We start from the raw sequence: 21637 nt of genomic DNA on the forward strand, positions 1-21637 counted from the left end.
CAGCAGCTAAACACAACTTGCTCGACGCCTCCTCCGGTGGAGTCAACAGGTGACTCGTTCCCTGCAGGCCACACACCCCGGGCAAACTGAACTAGACAGCCGACGTGCTTTCTCGCCAGTTTATGCCTCGTGGATAGTGGCGACTCCACCCCCGTGCAGTCCAGCTCATTTGGAGGCTGTTCGGGTAGGCCCAGGTAAAACCTGTTCACCTCCCGTAACACCACCATTTGCCCGCTTGATAGTCCCTGCCCTCGGCATGGATATCCTTGCGCACAGCTGGCCGCGGGATGGGCGGAAGCACACCTTCCGCCCCCAGGAGCCTTCTTGTACAGACTCTGTGCAAGGTCAGGGAGCAGGAGCACCAAGTGTTATTGGTTACACCACACCGGTCTAACCGCACTTGGCCTCAGAGCCGATGCTCTGGACAGCGACTCCCCCTGAACCATTCCCCTGACAGAGGACCTGCTCTCTCAGGGGAAGGACACGTTCTGGCATCCCAGATCAGACCTCTGGAACACCCATGTCTGGTCTCTAGACGAGAAGATCCTAACATGGCTACTCCCCCTATACGGCTGAGACCATCACCCAGGCTAGGGCCCCATCTACTAGGCGGTTACACGCCTCTAGACGGTGCCTCTTCTCGTCCTGGTGTCTTTCTCAACGAGAAAGACCCACTGAGGTGCTTGATCAGGATTGTGTTCCCCTTCTCACGAGACTGGAGACTAACATCTCCCTTCCACACTGAAAGTGTATGTAGTCGCTATTGCCACTCATCACGACTCAGTCGGTGGAAAGTTTCTAGGGCAACACGACCTGGTCACCAGGTTCCTAAGCAGCGAGAGGGCGGAATCCGCCTCATCTCCGCTCCATACACTCTTGGGACCCTAAGTGGTCCTGGGGAGCCTCAGGGCCCCCCAAAGAGCCCCTCGGAGGTTCCGATCTTCCTCATAGAGTAAGACGGCCCTCCTGACGGCGCTCACTTCCTTCAAGAGGGTAGGGGACCACCGAGCATCCTCCGTGTCCCTGGATTGCCTTAAACTCGGCCCTGGAAACTCTCACGTTATCTTGAGACCCAGGCCCGGATGCGTGCCCAAGAAGTTCCCACTACTCCCTCCGGGGCCAAGTGGTGAACTTGCAGGCGCTCCCCATAGGGGAGGAAGACCCAACCCGACTAGTGTTGTGTCCAGTACGTACTGGACCGCACGCAGAGCTCTGAAGCTCTGACCAGCTCCGTGTCTGTTGGAGGACAGCAGAAGGGGAAGGCTGTCTCCAAACAGAGGCTGGCGCACTGGGTCGTGGACGCCGTTACGACGGCATTCCGATCTCAGAATCTCCCATGCCCATTGGCAGTGAGGGCTCACTCCACACGGAGTTTAGCCACCTCCTGGACACTGGTAGAAGCGCCTCTCTAGCAGACATCTGTAGAGCTGCGGGTTGGGCTATGCCCAAACACCTTCGCAAGGGTTAACAACCTTCGCGTAAACCCGGTGTCAGCCCACGTCCTGCGTGGCGACATGTAGGACTGGCATCCGGGGGGGCGTATGCCTGCGAAAGCACCTTTCCACCCTCTAACAGGTTGGGTCAGTGTGCTATTTACCTTTTCTTCTTACCCGAACACATCGCTAAGAAACTGGTACCTCACCAGCCTCCCTTCTTACCCAGACACTGGTTAAGAATAGGCATTCCATCCATCACCAAACAAGCACCCCCTGGGGGCTGGCTGGGCAGAGCAGCCTTCCCCCTTTGGCCGGGATACCATGTGAGCTATCACAGATAGCTCTAACCGGACCTAGTGCTACCGGACGTCTGTAACACCCCCTCCGTGGGCTGTTCCGTCTGATGTATCCTCATGAGAATGGTTCCCACTCCTGGTAACCCATGAGCTTCCCCAGGTGGGCCTCCACCTCGCGGTTAACTACTCAGTCCGCACGTTCCATGCGTTCTCCTCCAAGGACGAGACCATACCTATATCCACCATATTCCTCCCCACGGGTAGGAGGTGGCCTTCCCTGATTAAGAGTCGCGCTTACCCGGTGTAAACTGATCTGGACGGCCTCTCGCCTATAGAGAGCTAAGGCCCCGTCCGTGAAAGTTACCGGTCAGGGCTGTAGCCATCTTTCTCCAAGAAAGCTCTGGAACCCCCCGACCACCACACTGGAAGGTTACAGTCTCTCGAAAGCTTCGAGATGACACGCCCAGGCTTGTTACCGTCGCTTCGCTAGAGATTGTGACGCGATACAGCGTTGTGGCGTTTTCCATAGGCAACCCCATCTGTCGTTCTCGACACAACGTCGAGAGACCGACAGAAAGGGAACGTCTTGGTTACGTATGTGGTTACTGCAGTTTGAGAGGTCTCAGGCTCTTCAGAACAAAGGTAAGTGAATGCTGCACGCCGGCCTCCTTTTATACCGGATTTCCGGGGGCGGAGCCCGGCATGCAAATTGCATTCGCCAAATTTCATTGGCCTTTTCTATAGTAGTCAGAGTGGATTGGTTCTCAAGGGCGAACCCCATCTGTCGTTCTCGACACAACGTCTCGTTCCCTCCATCAGGGAACTGAGGTTACATACGTAACCAAGACGTTATCCTGCTTAAAATGTCCCCATGCTGCATTTGGGGTAGCTTTCCCTTAAACTGTATAGCTTCTCCTTGTTTTGTTTTTAAACTCACGATTCTTTCATACAATTTGGTGCATTCTTAATACATACCCAATTATCCGCGGCCCCGCCTACAATTGCGTCATCATCAGTGTTGGCAGCGTGCCAGCATCGGGGAACGTGACCTGCGAGTGACTGAAAACGTCCGGCTGGAACCGTAAGGTTATATTGATAAAAATTCTCAACTTAATAGTTAGGCTAATATTTAAATGACATGCGACAAAATGAAGCAAAGAACTTCCAAAGACCTACTGTTTAAAAGATCACAAAACAGACTCATCTCTGAATCCTCATTCTCTTTACAGTTTTTTAAACATCCTTGTTGCGTTTATTCTACATTTAAAATAAGATACATTTAATATCAAGTATTTTTTATCAAGTATTGCCACAGATGGCAGTGTTGGCAGTAACCCTGAATGTGTTTTTACGTAATCACGTAAATGTGATGTGTTAAAAAGATATGCTTTGTAAAAACACTGTATTTTATTGTTGTCAACAATGCTGGTATGGACCTGTTTTTATCAACTTTTTTCAACTAACTAATTTTTTCCAGTGCTATAACTTCATAATTAAAGGTTTACACGTTTACACGTTTATAGTTCTTGCTTTGACAGTGGAGGCATTCTTACTAAGAACAGTGAATATGAGTGGGTGTGGGTGTCTTCTCTGTATTTCGGGTGGATCTTGAGAGATTATACCTTTCGAATTGGAAAATGTGGGAACCCCTGAATTAATATGAAACCAACAAGCAATACAGTTTTCAGTGCTTATCAATCTTGTTTTCTGTTGTTAATGACAAGTACTGTTGTTCATGTTAGTCCATAGTTCATGTTCAATGTTTAAAGAACATTTGGTAAGTACTGAAAATAACAAAGATTAACGAATCCCTAAGCATTGTTAATTGTTATTTTATCTCATCTAGATGTTTGTAAACTAATGTTAACAAAGGCTTCAGGGTAAAGTGTTACAAATGTATCCTATTGGAATTACATCACTGAAGCATTTTATGACAGATCTTCATGATGAGTTTTAAAAATGTTCTTGTGTTCATAATAATAGGGGATGTCTTCTTATGCCTTAAAATAGTTTCATAATAATGAGATGGGTCCATATTTGGTCTCGTTAATTAATTCAGAACAAGACGATATAGACAAAAATGAACTAAAAGGATGCTAAGATGATGCATTTTGCAAAAAACATGCATTTTGGAATAAGACCTTTTAATAATTTTTCTATTAATAAATAATTTGATTTTTTATATTTTTTTCAGATAGAATGTTTAATCTTAACTACAACATTAAATTCTTTGATGGATAGATATTTCCATTAATGGCTACCAAGACAGGATATTTGCGGGATAGTAAGTCCATTCCAAAAATGTAGGGTAACATTGTTGCTCGTTTAATATTGTGTGTTAGAAAATATACTGTAAACCTAATGTGAAACATTACAGTAATAAACGCTACAGTAATATTTAAACGCCCATTACAAGCATGTAAAACTATTAAAACCATTAATGCCATTTGAGCATTACACAAACAATCCTTAAATGTCTAATACAGCTCCAGCAGTTTTGGGTACCAAAATACTGGAGACCCGCGATTGTGTCCCAGGGGGTTCTCCGGGGCCATTCCCCAACGCTTACCGGTTCCCGTCAGTACGTTCACAACCACTTTGAAAAATTGTATTTTCATAGGAAAAATTACAAAACGGGACTGTGGCGGGTGTGAGAAATGGTAGACTCAAGGCCAAAACAGGAGTGTTTACAGGCACTGTAAGCCTCCAGCAGGTGGTTGTCCTCTGGTGGTTGGATTCTCTGCCTGAACATCAGGCTGTGGTGCCCCGGTGAAAGAAATCGAGTAGTTCTTTTCATTTTACTAAACGCTTTTCTTTTGCGTTCTTGTCTCTCAGTTTTTTTATTTTATTTTTAGTGCGGCAATGCGATAGCACTTGTGAGCCATTATAACAGCAGCGACTTAATGCAGACAGATTTCAACAGCGATAAACGTGGCGGACAGGATCCACCAATTACCAATCATGAAACATCAACATGACTGACGGATGGTTTAGCCAATTGAACGACATTGTTCCTTACACAAGACGGTACAATTAAATCGTGCTAGACCAATGAACAATATTTAAATGGAAAATGAAATGACTGGCATATAACTAAACAAATTAAATAAACGAGAGCATCCAAGGCCTCCTAAAGGGCGTCGCCCATGGGTTGGAGCCGTGTCAAGCCCAATGGTAAAACTAGAAAAACAACCACACTGACTTCTGGGTTTTTTTGTCATTTGGGGTCGGCGGTAATAGCATAGTACACCACTTTTAAGGTAGGACTACACCACTGTTTTAAGTCTAACTTGTTGCTCAAAATTCCCTTTGATGCCTTTGTTAATTCAAATGTATCCAAACACATGGTTTTCTACTTAAAACGTGGAGCATGCATGTGCAAGTTTTTGCCTGGTGGTGCTTGTGTGTAAACCAACTTTTCAAGCAGATCCATAAAATGTAGAAACCATGTGTGTTGAATCTCCTGAAGTTTCAAGAAGTGAACTCCAATTACTCTTCAACACCCCGGCACATAACTAACAGAGCAGACTGTCCAACAGAAACACGACAGAGGTTGGAGGCCGAATGTCAAAGGGCGACAAAAGAAAAAGTTGTCATTGCTGAGGCTTGCACGCGTTGGTAAATATTATTCTATGCAAAACATCTGGAAAACACATCACGGATTAATAATGATACAGTACACGCCAAACATCGATTTTCCATGCCTTACTTTCACATTAGTCACAATCTATCATCTTACCACCAAAGCAGTTATTTACTCAAGCCCGTGCCGGATAACTAAACCTCTCAAACAGCGTCTGAGGACTGAATGTGGATTGATGCCTGAGGGAAAACTCAAGTTTCTCTTAATAACAGTACAGCAGGGCAGAGCCACAGGCCCCGGCGGCATGGTTCATGAAGACTTCAGCTCGTACTAATCCTTAAATGAAGCGATTAAAGTGTCAATCACAAAAACGTTAAATCACTGTCAGGAACAACAGAAAGAAAATAAAGCCCTTGAGGTTTGGTTCATTCACTGGCAGACATGCAAAAAAAACCAATTTAAACATTTTTACATTTCGCTATAATGAATAAGTCTGAGCTTTATGCATTTAATTGTTTCGTCATTACCATGTCAATTCAATCATCATCAATCATCTTCACTCTTTTACATGTGCATGCATGCAAACTAGTATTATTTGCTAAACTTCATTCAGAGGTATCGCTAGGTGTGTGTGAAAGATACCACTGATACCATGAATCAATGAGAAAACACAATGAAGCAAAGTTGTTTGTAAAAGTGAGTGAATGGGGTATCCATTGCCCAATGTTAAAATATTGCAGAATGGATGACAAGTGCAGACAAGCATTCACACACAGCAGACAGCTCTGTACAAACTAAATCATGTGCAGTGGATATGCAAGTGACGGGGCGGAAAGGAGTGTTCCACAGCTGACAGGACACGGTGCTTCCTTATCCTGAGCCCCCAAATGAGAAAGAATGCGTGAATACGGCCAACCGTAATCCGGAGGCCCCTGTGCACCTCTGCCTCATCCTGTAATGCATCGCTATTACAAAGGCCTTCGTCTTTCTTTTGGCCCGCAACAGGCTCATGGATTGTGTTCAGAGTTCTCCTGTTTGACAGGTTGCCTGCTTGAGGCTGTGCTGTTTGTTATCCAGTGTCAAGATGGTTTGTATGTGAAAAGCAATGTTGGAGAAGCTCCTTTGAAACTACCGGGGCCTCCCAAGCTACTCATAATTTAAAGTAGTGACAATAGAGGCTGCCATTAGTTCTTAAGTGCACTATAAAGTAAAGAACAAGTAATGTTGACAATGTCTGTGCAATACAATACAATGCAAAGTGATGTAGAACTTTACCACCCCATTAGAATAATAGACCACACATGAGATCTCTTTAATATCTCTTTTATTTCTACTAGACATCAATGATAATAAATGCTGAGAAAATGGAAAATTTTGCTTGAGTCTAATGCATATTTCATGAGAAAAACAACAAGAAGTCTCATTAATTCATTAAAGTTTCAGAGAAGATCTCATTAGCATCTCAAACTAAGCTCAGATTTGTCAGTTCTGCAATCAAAAGTCAATATTATTGAAGATGTCAATATTTACTCAGACATTTTTCAACAAATTTAGCCAAATCCAGATTATTTTACCTCTACAATCTACAATCTAAAATCTATTTTACACCTCCATACACTTAAAGGGACAGTTCAGCCAAAAATAAAAATTCTGTCATCATTTATTCTCGAGTTATTTCCAAATCTGTAAAAATGTCTTTGTTCTGATAAAAACAGAGAAAGATATTTGGAAGGATTTGATCAAAATTCATCTTGACTCATTGACTACCGCAGTAGGATAATCTGCTTTATAAATGTCTTTGATCTGTTGAATATGAGAATGTAGGACAGCAATAAGTTCTGGGGCACTTTTGACTACCATTGTCATTTTTTACCAACTATGGTAGTCAATGGTGGCCAAGAAGAGTTTGGTTATAAGCATTCTTCCAAATCTCTTTATCTGTGTTCATCAGAACAAAGGCATTTGAACAGATTTGGAACAACTCAAGGGTGAGTAAATGATAACAGAATTTGTATTTTGGGGTGAACTACCCATGAAATGCTTTAAAAATGTTCTTGTTTGTTGCAATTTTGGCAGAAACATCTGACACTAAAGGCTAAAATACTTTTGCTCAGATTTTGCCCAGATTTTCAGTCTGGACTTTTTGCAGAAAATCTTTGTCAGTCTGCATATTTGAACAGTAAGTGTGTTTCTATCTGAAACTTTCAAAACGTATGCAAGTGTATACGATGTATAGTTTAAAAAAAATCTGTTCAGATTTTAAAAGTCTTGTAGTTTATTCCAGCCATAAAGTGATTTAAAAAAACACACACAACTGAGATCTCATCCAATCAGACCTTTGATAGAGCAACAACTTTATAAAATTGACCTGAGTTAGTAAAGTTAGTTTCATCACTACTTTTGTTAGGTACTCCCTAAACGTTTACATGCTGGGACAGGCCCACTGCAGAGTATTCATGAAGCAAGACACACAAAGACAGTATATGCACATATAACTGACACACATCCCAGAACTGTTTTACAAAGCAAAAATCCATTCTACAGCTTGATAAAAGCAGGGGCCAGGCAGGCTCATTGTCTAGGAATAGGGGTATAGGGCTCGTTTTAGAGAACCGGGTGTATTGTACAAGAGATGGGCGCTTGCACGGATCATAGCATGCCCCTGAGGCTTTATTGTAAAGCAATATTCTCAGGCATCACATTCCTGCGAAGCCACCACGGCTGTCATTGCATATTCTAAACAACTTTAAAGTCAGAGCAATTGAGAGAGGGGTTATAGAAACACAGAGAGAACTCTTTGAGTTTCCACTCGAAGTATCCGGCCCCGATTCACACAAACAGAGTCTGGGAGAGAATCAAGAAGGGAAAAAAGTCCATGTGGGGTGCAGGGCAGGCTAAATATAGAGTACTAATTCACAGATATTATGAAACACATGTGTGTGCCGCTATACGCACACATAAACACACGCTCGCACGTAAAAAACGAAGCACAGAGAGTCAGTTGGTTTTGCTTATTAAACTAAATGAAGTGAGATTACATTACCAGTGCTTGTGGAAACAGATGAATTTCATTATTCTTGGGCACATAAAAAGCAATATGAAGAAATTTAAAACAGAAGGGAGAAAGATGGAGGGAAACAACGTGCGCACGTGTTTTTCATTCGCTGATGCTGAAATGCAAGAATGTGAACTGTATGAAAAAAATACAAATAATCGATAAATAACTTTTAAAGGAGATGTTCTTCCGAAAATGGAAATTCTGTCATTACTTAATCATGTCGTTCCAAACCCGCTGGCTTTTCATTTCTTTTGTGGAATACAATAGCTTAATTTTTGCGAAAAGTTTGGCACTGTTTTTAATAAACTGAGGCTGGGGGCTGTCAAGCTCCGAAAAGACCAAATAAAGAATATTCTTTCACCTTTTGTGTTATGTGGAAAGATCCAAAAAACAAGATTTAAATTTTCATATGAACTTTATGTGGAAATAAACAGAAATTCAACAGTGCTAATAAACCACATAGCAAGAGGAAACTATTCTGATCGTTTTTACCGGAGACGGCGTAAATTATTTTCACATGTCATACAATCGTTCAGCGGAATAAGATGCACAAAGATAAAGATTTGTTTTGTTATTGCCTGGAAGCAACACCTAATAAGTTAGCACATGGCCAGGCCTGTCTAACCTGTGAAACGCAACAATTTCTTTTGTCAAAAACAGGTTTGCTGAATTTCTGTGGGGTTCCATCCAGACTAAAGGAGAGGGAGAGAGTAACTGTTATCCTTGCTTGTGTTTTTCCATTGAACCGAAGTTCACAGGTTCAGCAAAGTGTTTGTGCTAGAGAGGACTTGAGGAACGAAAGACAGACGGAGATCACTTTAAAGTTCTTCAATGGCTCCTTGCAGCATTTTTGAACAATGTTTCACACTGACTTGATTGCATTAGTGTCTTGGTTTTGTATACAACAACAAAATTAGATACGTGGAAATTAAAAAACAAACTTGTTGTCATCATTAACAACAAGTGTTCTTCTAAATATCTTCTTTTGTGCTCTGCAGAAGAAAGAAAGTCAACACGATGAGTAAATACAAATTTTCCTTTTTATGTTAACTATGCCTTTAAAAGAGTAGATTTAGAGGTCATACATGAGATGTCTGTCTGCTTGTGTATTTATGTATGTTCACACGTGTGCGAGATACGGAACGCTTACTTCACCAAATGTCCCTTATCCAACCCACTCCCTCCCCAACTCTTTCTCCATCCTTCTTTCATCACCCTGCCCACCCCTTTTCACAGTGTTAACAATCAGCACATGGCCCGCACTGTGGGGGCTGAACCCGGTGCTGATTGTGATGGATGAAGAGGATCAACAAGACCCAAAATGGCTTCTTTCATCTGCTCTCTTCCTCTCAGCTCTCCTTGCGTTCCCATGGCAAGGACTAATGCGTGTTTGACATTTGTGCTGTCGTTGCAGTATTATCCCGAAGCAGTGCTCTCGTGGAGTATGTGGTTAAGTGCTACAGCATGAATTTAGCAGCATTTCTGCTGTTGTTTATACAGATTGATGACAAGAGGCTCTGGTCACCATAACAATGGCCTGCTCTCAGTCGAACCACTCAGCTTCAACACTTCCATTACAAGACACTTAAAGGAACAGTAACGCAAAGATAAAATGCGTGCAGATGTTTGATTCATAAACAAATCGAGTCAGACCTTTTCAATGAATGGACTAGTCCAGACCAATTTATTCTCAAATTCTCAAGACGGAAGACAAGCAGAGTTTGGAACAACATGGAGATGGTGGTCTAGTGGCTTAAACCACTGAACTGATAAATCAAAGGTTGCTGGTTTGATCCCAGCAGCCACCACCAGTGTGTCCTTGAGCAAGACACTTTACTCCATGTTGCTCCAGGGGGATTGTCCCTGTAATAAGTGCACTGTAAGTCGCTTTAGATAAAAGCGTCTGCCAAATGACTAAATGTAAATGTAAACATGACAGTAAACAATATGAACATAGCTATTCCTTTAAAGCCACAATTAATCATTTGTTAAAACACAATTAAACATTTACAAGTTATAAAATGACATATGAATTAATTTCAACGCAATATGTCTGTTTACCATGTCTTTAAGTTGTTTTACAATTAAAACCCACACCATCACCAGGTTCAATCTATTAATTCAAACCAGGCCACATGAATTTTTAAACACACTTTATTCACCCGATAAGCAAATGCCCTACTGACTACAGAGTGACTGGAGGTGTGCACCAGCCCGGGTGATCCTGACACCCTCACACACTAAACACAAACTACACCCACAAATCACAGCTGCTCCGAGCACCCACTAACATAACATTTACATTTGACAGACACTTTTATCCAAAGACGTACAGTGCATTGCATTATATATTTGTTTCTGACTATGCAATCCACTGGGATCGAACCCATGATCTTGGCATTGTTAGTGCCAAGCTCTTACCACTGATCTACATGAAAGCTGTACTTGACTGTATGTTAAGCATATGCTTTAATTTCTCTGAATGGTAATTCTTCTGTATTTGTTTATAAGTATATGTTTAACATACAATCGTGTAATCTAAGTGGGGCAGATGTGATTTGTAGGTGCAGTTCGTGTCTCATTCCTCGTTTCCACTGGCATGTAAAAAGATGTAAAGGGTCTTGTATCATTAAATATAGGTAACGTGATGGCTCAAGCTTATATGCTTTTATTGTTTTAAGATCGTAGTTGCAAATTATAGAATTATATTTATGCATTTGGCCAACGATTTTATTCAAAGTGATTTATAATAATTATATTATTGCAAACAACATGTTTTCCAATTGAGCTACAAGAACACTGGAAAAACCAATGGCATAAAACCTGTCCCTAAAAAGTTTCTCTTTCTCAAACATCTCCAAAACCCTACTGGAAAAGCCTCTGCTTAAGTGAAATGTTTGTGTTCTGACTGGTTGTGATTGCAATCGGTGTAAACTACATTTTTTGTCAGTATTGGTCCACTGAATTGTATTTAGCGGCATCTAGTGGTGAGGTTGTGAATTGCAACCAATGGCTCATTCCACTGCTAACCCTCCTCTTTCGACGCACTGTGGTGGCTTACCCAGGATTAAGATGTTGTGAGATATTCGGTTCTTTGGCGAAGAACATAATGTCGAAACACGCTCTGTGAAGCATTTCCTTTAGGGCTACAGTAAAAATATCATTGTATTGTATTTTTGTCAATAGATCCACCAAAAAGCTCAGAAAAGCCAAACTCAAAATTTTGTAGTGACTTGCTACATCTACAGGTAAATAACTTTAATAAATATCATTATCCTGAATGATAACTGTGGTAAGATATTTGTATGGCTAATCTAGTTATAAAACACCATGGTCCAAAAGCACAGCAATAATTTGGTGTTATCAGTCTTTCTTTTGCATTTATGAGCACTTTCAACATTTTTTATTGCTCAGATTTCTCTGGAAATTTACGGGCATTCCCAGTTGACACAAATGATGATACAGTGAGAGATGACTTCAAAATAATTGTTGAATGATGGAGTTGGTAAAAAATGTCTTCAATAAAAATCTCTTTTTTATTTTAGACATTAGTGTCTTGGCAAATATGAGCACTGTTTGTTTGAGACAATGTTTACATCCCTGCTGGAACTGTAGAGATGTTTGATTAATGAGATGCATTCTGATATGCAGGAGATATGATCTGATAAAACCATTTTATTTTGCTTTTTAACTGCTGTCTATATAAAACAACAGAGATATTGCAGAGATCTCATTCATGACATGTCTTATGGGAAAAGGCAGCACTTACTTAAGCTTGACCAAGTTGTTTACTTAAAGCAACATTAGTCTCCTCTTAACTATAGTCTTGATTTATTTAACATGATCCTGGTGATACTGTAAGTCCTTGCTCACATGATCTCTACATGTGGCAGTGATACAGCCGGGATGTCAAACATTGCTGTCAGAATATATTTAGCTGTACCTTTGTCATCAACCACCAGTGTTTATATCATCCTGTGCAAGTTCAACAGGTTTTGTTGAGGGGCTACGTGCTGTACGAGACGATTTTATTCCTGCTACCCGGTCTGAGGGGGCCAGCATAAAGTAAATTTCACCCAGACAGTGATATGATTTTGTCAATAAACAACAAGTTAGGAGGGAGAGAAGATGACATCAAAGAGCAAGGCAGTCAGATAAGGTCTGAGATGCTGTGAGTCAGAATTTAATCTCGAGTGAGTTTGGCTCAAATATAGACTCTAGCATAGATACTAACTTGTGTGGGTGTGTGTATATAAGGGCAAAAGTGGGTCAAAGACTTTATGACTAATTGGGTTTACAAAAGTATCTGGTGCGTCACTGTTTTTTTAACAGATAGCACATGCTGTGTTTACCGAGTCTTTTCCGGGTAATTGGGAGCTGAATGCATCTTTCGGCAGTAACTCTATTTAAAGGAACAGTAGACAATTCTGAACTTGATGTCGATTTGTGGAGCATGCAAAGACAAATTTCAAGAATAGTTACACGGTTCCTGTCATGTAAGTTCACAGTGACGAGAGGCTAAAATTGAGGAGTAGTAAATAATGACAGAATTTTAATTTTTGGATAACCTATCCTTTAAAACCTTGAAAGCTTAAGTGTTTGTGTGCGTACTGTATGACTACAGCACAAAAAAAGCACAAAGTTCAAAGGCAAAGGCAAAATCCCAGTTTCTGACTGACTCATATGATGGGGTAATAGTGACATCAGTTGACTGTGACAGGACTAACCATGGCTTTCCAGATATCCACTGACATTAGCATCTCTTGTGAAGCCGTGTTTTGGGAAGTGCGTTCAGATTCGTTCCACACAGCACTGATGAAAATCTCATCAACCACAGAAGACTGTGTGAAAGATTAGGAAGTAATACTCATGATGACATCACCATGAAATATGGTATCGTATGATAACAAAGCCTGGGTTATTTTGAGACATCAGGATTATTTACATATGAGAAAACATCCTCTGTTTTCAGTTAGCGTGATACGATTTTTGGAAGTCGGGGGCTGGGTGCGCAATCTTTATTTCTCGTAACACAATTTTAGCCTTTTCCAAACAAATCGGTCCTATAATTGTTAAGGTTTGCAGTCAGTTACTGGTTGGACGAGAACAAAACGGTCTTGAGCAACAAATAGACTTCCATGGTAACTAAACAAAAATGTTTTGAATCACAAAAGCAATTTGTGTGCTTCAACTTGTTCATCAATCCACAATCTTGGGATATCAAGGAAATGAAAAAGAAATTCACTTTCACGTGTTCTCATGTGTTGCCAAGTTTATTTACTTAAACAGACAAGATGTTTAGCAGAATCTCTTCTGCAGTTAACTTAAAGGGAACCGTAAAACCGTAAAAATTCTGTCATCATTTACTCACCCTTGAGTTGTTCCAAATCTGTATACATTTCTTGTACATTTCTTCTTCATGTTCTGATCAACACTAAAGAAAGTATATGAAAAATGTAGGTGAGCAAACAGTTCTTGACTACCATTGTAGGAAAAATGACAATGTGGTCAAAAGTGCCCCAAAACTGTTTGCTTTCCTCCTTTCTTCAAAATATTTTCCTTTGAGTTCAACAATGAAAAGCTTGGTAGTCAATGGTGGCCAAGAACTGTTTGGTTACAAGGATTCTTGCAAATATCGTTCTCTGAGTTCCTTAAAAAAATACAGGTTTGGAACCAGCGAGTAAATGAGTGACTAAACGAAGACAGAAGTGTCAATTTTGGCTGAACGGTTCCTTTAAAAAGCACCATTGAAAATACTGGGAATGACGTTAATTTTTTATTAAACTGTTTAAGTGAAGCAGTGGAATAAACAGACTTTGTAAAGTTTACCAGTGACAACTTCTTACTACTTTTCATTCTTAACAGGAGCAATGACAGCACTTATTACCATACAGCCTCTTATTCAACTTTTGCTAACATGTCTCACATTGAGAGAGCGCTGGAAATTCCCTCCAGACACTAACACAAAAACACGCAGATATCTCTAATTTAAACACACCCTAGTCTTGAGATCTCTTTCTCTTTCTCTTTAAGCACTATGTGCATGTGGACTTGTTATTAGCATTAGGAATTAGAAATGAAGAAATCTTATTATTACTAACCCTAACCTAATTATTGTAATTAAAAGGACTGAATTACAAGCAAAGTCATCTTCCTTTATCCATGACTCACTTAATGCTTGTGTTCCTCTATTAGGCCGTATTTTAGAAACTGCATCATTTCTTTTCAAGCATGGGAACTTGGTTTTCGTGCTTGGTCAAAGTTCACGTGAGGCTGTTTTGAGACCGTTGAGTACAGTACCTTGAAGGCCTCTGATCACAGAGGTTTAAATACTGTAATTAGTCTTGAAAACAGCAACACACACACATACATCCACACACACCTCTAAGGTCACAGCTATTGGAAAAGAAGATTGCTGAAAATAAAGGGGTAAGTCTTGCTTGTGGTGCTGCCAGGCCTGTAATGGAGTGGTTGTGGCTTTAGGATGTGTTCCAACCACTCCAGATCATAGTTTACAAGACGAATTTGTGTAAGCGTTACGTTTCACAATCACAAAGCACTTTACTGACTTAACATGTTGTATATATTCTGGGCACTTTAACACAAACAGAACACTGTGGAAGTCATGCACGATAAGCAAGACCACACATATGGACCTCAACGCCAGATTTGACATGTACGCAAACAACACTTTCTTAAGAGATGCTTTTTGATTCCAACTAAATTTCCGTATGGATTTGATGTATGCCTTTTTTCGCCACCCGATAATGAATGTTTACACAAGATAATGCTGATGCATTTTTTTACACTTCAGCAAATTTTAAAAGGTTTGCACGAATATATAAACCAGTGTCAATCAGGGTTACATCCAGTTAACTCTCGCTAGTACATGACAAATTGTACTGTACAGAAACTGTACTGTATTGTACTGTGAGTAGGGTATAACAGAACATTGTCATATCCAAAATGTGAACCGTCATTGTGCCTCCTATAATGAGAACTTTAACATTAAAGCACTTCTCTAAGTTCACTAACAACAGTTAGAAATGTTTGGGGTTTTCCTAGGTTGCATTAATGTTGACCTTGAGGAGAGGACAGACGCCAAGGTGACTGACCTCTCGTTCCCACGAACACTAACTACAGACTCCAGGGGAAAATGAGAAACTTTAGCAGGCACACAAACTTGAGCTGTGATTGGTGGCTGCTGGAAGGACACGGTTGGGAATTGTTAAGCTGGTAGGCTTTAATTTCATGGTGGGATCCTTCAAATTCTTGTGCAAATAGTGACAAATGACCATCCTTTAATAACCAAATGCTGATCAAGGATCAGGTGTATGTGGGTCTAGACTCCCCATATGACATAATATCTCTGGTAAATTAAGATGTAATAAAGTTCTGTTTGTCATATTTATTTCTCTTGAGTATCTCAGAAAATTCGGTACAGACCACTTCCCAAGATGCCCGCTCAGAAGCACCTTCGGTTTCATTTTTATGTTTTAATGTTACATATAGAATTAACCCTTAAAGATTTTCATTTACATTTTTCATATATAAATTATTATAGTTAATTTGCAAACAACAGATATCTCACTTTTTTTAAATGTTCAAAGATAATGTTTTTTATTGTGAATTTCAAGTTATATCAATCAAACTGGATTTGGGTTGTTTTGATTACGTAATCAAAAATAATAAAAAAACATGATTCATGAAAAAATTAAATATAAAATATAATATTAAATAATCCATTCATCCATCCATCCATTTTCTTCCGCTTATCCGGGGCCGGGTCGCGGGGGCAGCAGTCTAAGCAGGGATGCCCAGACTTTCCTCTCCCTAGACACTTCCTCCAGCTCTTCCGGGGGGACACCTCATATAAATGAATTATGTTATTTGCATTTTCTCACAAAAATACATTTTATAAGAATGTTTTAAGTAAAGTTGATATTTCTATAAAATAAATCAGTGATGTTGAAATATTTTATGATAATCACAGCAATATTGACACATTTTTCTTTTTTTTTCTTTTTTCTCTTAGCCTTGAAAGAATATCTCAAGTTTACTGAGATAAGTTATACAGACAGGGTCAAAGTTCATAGAGAGTATTTGTGAGTTATGAGTCTGTCTGAGGTGCTGAGATAGAACAAGGTTATCAGTATCACAGCAGTGGACTACATTCTTCTCACATAGTAAAAGTGCCAGTGACAAACCTTATATACATCAACAGCTCCAAGAAGTATTTTGACACCCAAATTTTTATTAATGTCTGTGCATTATGCATCAAAATACTTCAACACATTAAAAATATGTTACATTTCAAAAATGTATATTGTTGAAATTAAACTATTTGGCAATGTGTGGGACTACATTTGGGGTCATTCTAGGGCAGGCGCAAACATGACTTCGTAATGTCCCTAAAAATGACCTTGTGACCAGTTGGTTGAATAGTAAATGCAAAGATGGTTCAACAAATTATGTTTTAGAAACAAAAGTGTCACTTGGTTGTAAAACCATTTGATTTAATACCTTGCAATTTAATGCAATGAAAAGGGTACGGCTTAACCAGTAGGGTTCGAACACTTTTCAGGGCTGATGTACATACACATTGACAATCAAAGTAGAGGTATGATTCCGGCTCTCTGCCTCAGAGTTTCCCACCAGCTGTCTTCCTACTACACCGGACGGCGGAAGGAGGTGTCTGGGGGCACTGTGCCCAGGGGAGAGATGGGTGGCAGGAGGGCTTTGATCCCTACATGCTGTGAACAGTCTGACCCTGCGTGTTCTTAACTGAGCCTGATCTCAAACAACAGGTGAAACAGGGGAGCGGGTGAGAACTACAGCGGGGGAGAAGGAGAGCAGATTAAGGGTTAACATAGTTGCCAATGCGTAGATAGGTCACAAATCTAGAATCTAGAATATATTTAACCACTTATCAAGAAAAGATAATGAATTTTTCTTAAAATATAACATTCTGATGCATGAATAAGATGCTACAAATCTGAGTAGGATGTGCTTAACCGTCATCGAAATAAAAATCATAATGCACATTTTAATTTTCTTGAAGGTGACATGGCTCCAAGACTTTTCTTTTCCAAGATCCACTCAGATGCTTGCACGGCACACCTGGAAACACAACACATTAGTAAGTCAGCACGCAAACAGTAGAAATATTTTTCTTGTGCCATGTGAACGGTCACAGTATTTAAGCGGGTGACCGGTCTCAACGCACGTATGGAGACCACTCATTAAACTTCTCACATGCGGTTGGAGTTAGCTTTGCCAGGTTAGCGTGTCTGACCTCAATCGCATCAGTCACACTTCACGTCTTGCACAGCTGAAATGTTCCTATGAGGCTTTGCATGCTGTGACCATACCTAGAGGTTTTATTGCTATGAAAATGACCAAAGGAAAGAACGCCCGAATCAGATTCAAGTCACTAATACTTGCCTACAGGACTATCACTGGATCTGCATCAGCTTACTTTCACACCCTCCTGCACTCCTATACCCCATCAAGATCAATGCGTTCAGCAAAACAGCGGCGCCTTGTATTGCCTTGAAAACTCCTGCCAGGGTGAAATTCAATGTTTTCGTGTATACGGTGAAACCGGAGTTTTGGTGTCTGGGGTTGGAATACGTGCCGCTATCTCCTTTGTTTGACGTCAGATTCCAGCCTTCTGATTGGCCAACACGTTTTAAGGTTAGGGTCATATCGCCACCTGTTGGTTTTGCATGCTCTTGCCAGTGTTTCATAATGTTCTTGGGGTTCTCGTGCGAACGCAATTTTTTTTTTAAACGAAGAAGGAAATACACAGTTTAGAAAATAGACTCCTGTTTTTGCCGGGAGTCCCATTTTTCATACCCATCTCCCGTAAGCCTCCCATTTTGTTAACTCTCCCGTAAAACTTCCATTATTTCAGTACATTGTTACAGTAGACAAAACAAAAACAATACATAACCGACTGGCATACTTGAAAAACTAAGAAAATTAGCGGTTCTGGTAAATAATACCTGCAACATGCAACACTGGTAAATCCATCTATCCATGTAAATAAAAAAGAAAAACATTCTGCTAACTAATAAACAAAGTTAAAACAACCAAACTACGGGACGCGTAAAGGGAACTGCTCATGCTTTTTTAAACCGCGTCTAGATGTAAGTTGTTCATGTCTGACATTGAGATCTCTAAAATCTCAAAATTGAAATGCCAAATTTAAGTGATACCTTGCAGATATACCATTCTTGGATTCATGAACCAGTGAGCTGCATTTAATAGTCTTATTATTCTGAATAAATAATATTTATTTATTTTTAAGAATTTTTCATGAAAATTATGTTATGTTATCTAAAAGTAATTAAAAGAGTATTAAAAGAGAGGTGCCCTATTTGCCCTGCACAACACAACACCCCTGCAACAACCACATCCCACCATCCTAGTCGTGAGTCTCCCTAGTCCCCGAGTCTCCAACATTTGGTGCCTAAATGTTGACAGGTATTGTTTAGATGTACTTATTTTTTTTGTCTAAATTTGCGCAAATTTAGATTAGATTTAACATTTACACAAAAAAGAAATGAAATTTACTTGAAAAACTGTATGCAAAACTTTCAAATGAGTCCTATAGTTGTTTTTTCACAGTGTGCGTGTGGACCCGGCCTGATGTTCTGTAAAATGTTCTGTTTCAACTCACAGCATAAAAAGTCTTAGTTTTTTTTAAGTTCTGCTTTGCTTCAGTTACAGATGTTGTTGAGGAAGTTGATAATAGTATACCAATATATGCACAATGGGTGATACTTGAAATATCATTATGAAAATATTTATCAAGATAAAACATTTCATACCACCCCTGTCAGAGTTGACAGTGTTAAGTGTCACCTTTGGTGTTTATATAGAGAGGTGCAGAAGAGTTGCCTAAGTGGCGGCATTGAGAACCTGTTGGAAATCATGAAAATTCATTCTAAAACGAGCAGATTTATCCATCACAAGCATCAGTTTTACCAACTACTGTCCCTCATCACCCAGCTTCCTTGACTTAACGTGGTACTGGATAATCAGTCTCACCTCTAATGACCCCGAAACACCCCGTTGCCTTCTGTGACCGCAGAAAACCTGCCAATCAGCAAACAAACACCGTTGATTGATAACAGGCACTGACAGTATCTAGACTATCACCACTCCTTACTATTGACAAAACACACACAGTTCTCCAAAGCGCATTCTCCTGACGGGTAATGAGAGAGGGCTGATCACTGAGTCATCCTCTCTCTGAGGCGACCTGTAAAGTTATATAACTAATAAAGTGTGACTCAAAAACAGTCACTGCTCCAAACAGCTTTCCATGGCTGGGAGCTGATCGACGGCTTCTTACTGAGAGGGTATTGTGTGCGTTATTGGCCTGGATGCAAAACTTTTGCAGAGCTCCGAAGACATAAATACGATCGCTTTAATACACGGTTCACTGCAGCCCACATGCACTGAGCAGAAGAAAAGAGCCACCAAAGTTAATGCAAAAAGACAGGGCCGCTCATAACACACGCTTGTGTTTCTGGCACCTGAATGTGTTTAAAAATGAATATGATTTGTGTGTGACTGCCTAATGTCTTCACCAGCTGTGTGTGCAGCCCAGGGGGTTGTGGGATATTGCGCTCAACTCGCATTCCTACACTGTGACTGCTTTCTGCTTAACACACACTAACATAATGGGACACACACACCTAGAGGGATAGGAATATCATGCATGAACATTCAGGAAAATGTTTTATTTCACGGAAAAAGACAGAGGTGATTTCCCAAACCAGCATGGTTGGAAGTACAGAAGAGGAGAATATGCGCATGGTCACAGATGGGTGTATAGGAATATTTTACTAAATTAAATTTGCATTTGATGCATGAATACTGTATGTGTGTTTTGAAAAAAAACATGTCATGTCATTCCAGTATGACTTTCATTCTTCCGCAGAACTCAAAAAAATATATTTTTAAGAATATTGGTAACCAAACAAGATTGCTTCGATTGTATGGACACAAACCACTGAGACATTTTTTTCAATATCTTCTTTTGTGTTTCACAGAAGGAAGAGTGGGTGAATAAATGAAAGACAAACTATCTCTTCAACTTTATGTCACTTAAAACAAACTGGACGTTTACGACACTGACATCCAGACAAACCTCTGCTCTTTCCCAACTTCCCTGGACGCCCCCACCGCCCAAAGACCAATAAAGATTTCCAAAATCCTCACAAAGTGTCATGTTACCTCAACACAACAGGACGGTGCTTGAAAACAGGCAGACTGGCAGGGTTGAAAGCACAGGGACGTGATGCATTTGAAGATGAGCAACAGGAGAAGACATCATGGGAACTTCTGTCTACAGGACAGACCCTGAACGAGACTGTTCTGCAAAGTCATGCGTTACCACCTGAACTGAGTCTGAAGGATGATTGTAATTAAGATTGCAGGATCACGTACCCTTAAATGTACTGACAGAAATGAAAGGAGTGACTTAATTTAAACCATTTTAAATTAGTATGAATGCAGCATTTTGTATCACAAATGAATTAAGCCCCCCCCCCCCCTTGTCTTGAATTGGTCAGCTTAACACAGTTTTAATCAAATAAAGTAAAGGACCAGTGCGTAATTTATTGGAGAATCTACAGAAATGCAATTTAATACACATAACTATATGTTCAGAGGTGTAGAAAAACAATACATAATGACACATAAGGTTTTTATTACCTTAGAATGAGCTATTTCTATCTGCGTATACCGCAGGTGGAACGGGCCATGTTGTTTCTACAGATGCACTAAACTGACAAACTGCCTTTTCGTAACTTGTCCTACAGCAAAGAAGAAAATGTGATGACATCTTAGTTCTGTGTCAGCCACCGCAGTGGCTTCAAAAGGAAGGGGGGGAGTGAGCCATTGGTTGCAATTCGCAACCTCACCACTAAATGCCGCAAATTTTATTCGCTGGACCTTAAATTGCACACTTCATGCTACACATCAATATGTCTTTAATCCACACTTGATGTTTTAGAATTTTCTATGAAACATTTGCAATTAATCAAAGTTTATTGTGAACTACCTCAAACATTATTAAAACATTAAGGACATCTATTGAGTTCAGAAACATATTAATGGACTTTTAATGCACAACAGTTATGAAAAATATAAATGTGTTATTGAAATGAGCTTAGCATACGGCACACAAGTGGTTTTCGTGCGTAACAGAACTGAGGAGCACTTGTGTTCTGATTCCCATTACAAGATT

This window comes from Triplophysa dalaica, chromosome 11 (assembly GCF_015846415.1).
Source record: "Triplophysa dalaica isolate WHDGS20190420 chromosome 11, ASM1584641v1, whole genome shotgun sequence".
Lineage (NCBI taxonomy): Eukaryota > Metazoa > Chordata > Actinopteri > Cypriniformes > Nemacheilidae > Triplophysa > Triplophysa dalaica.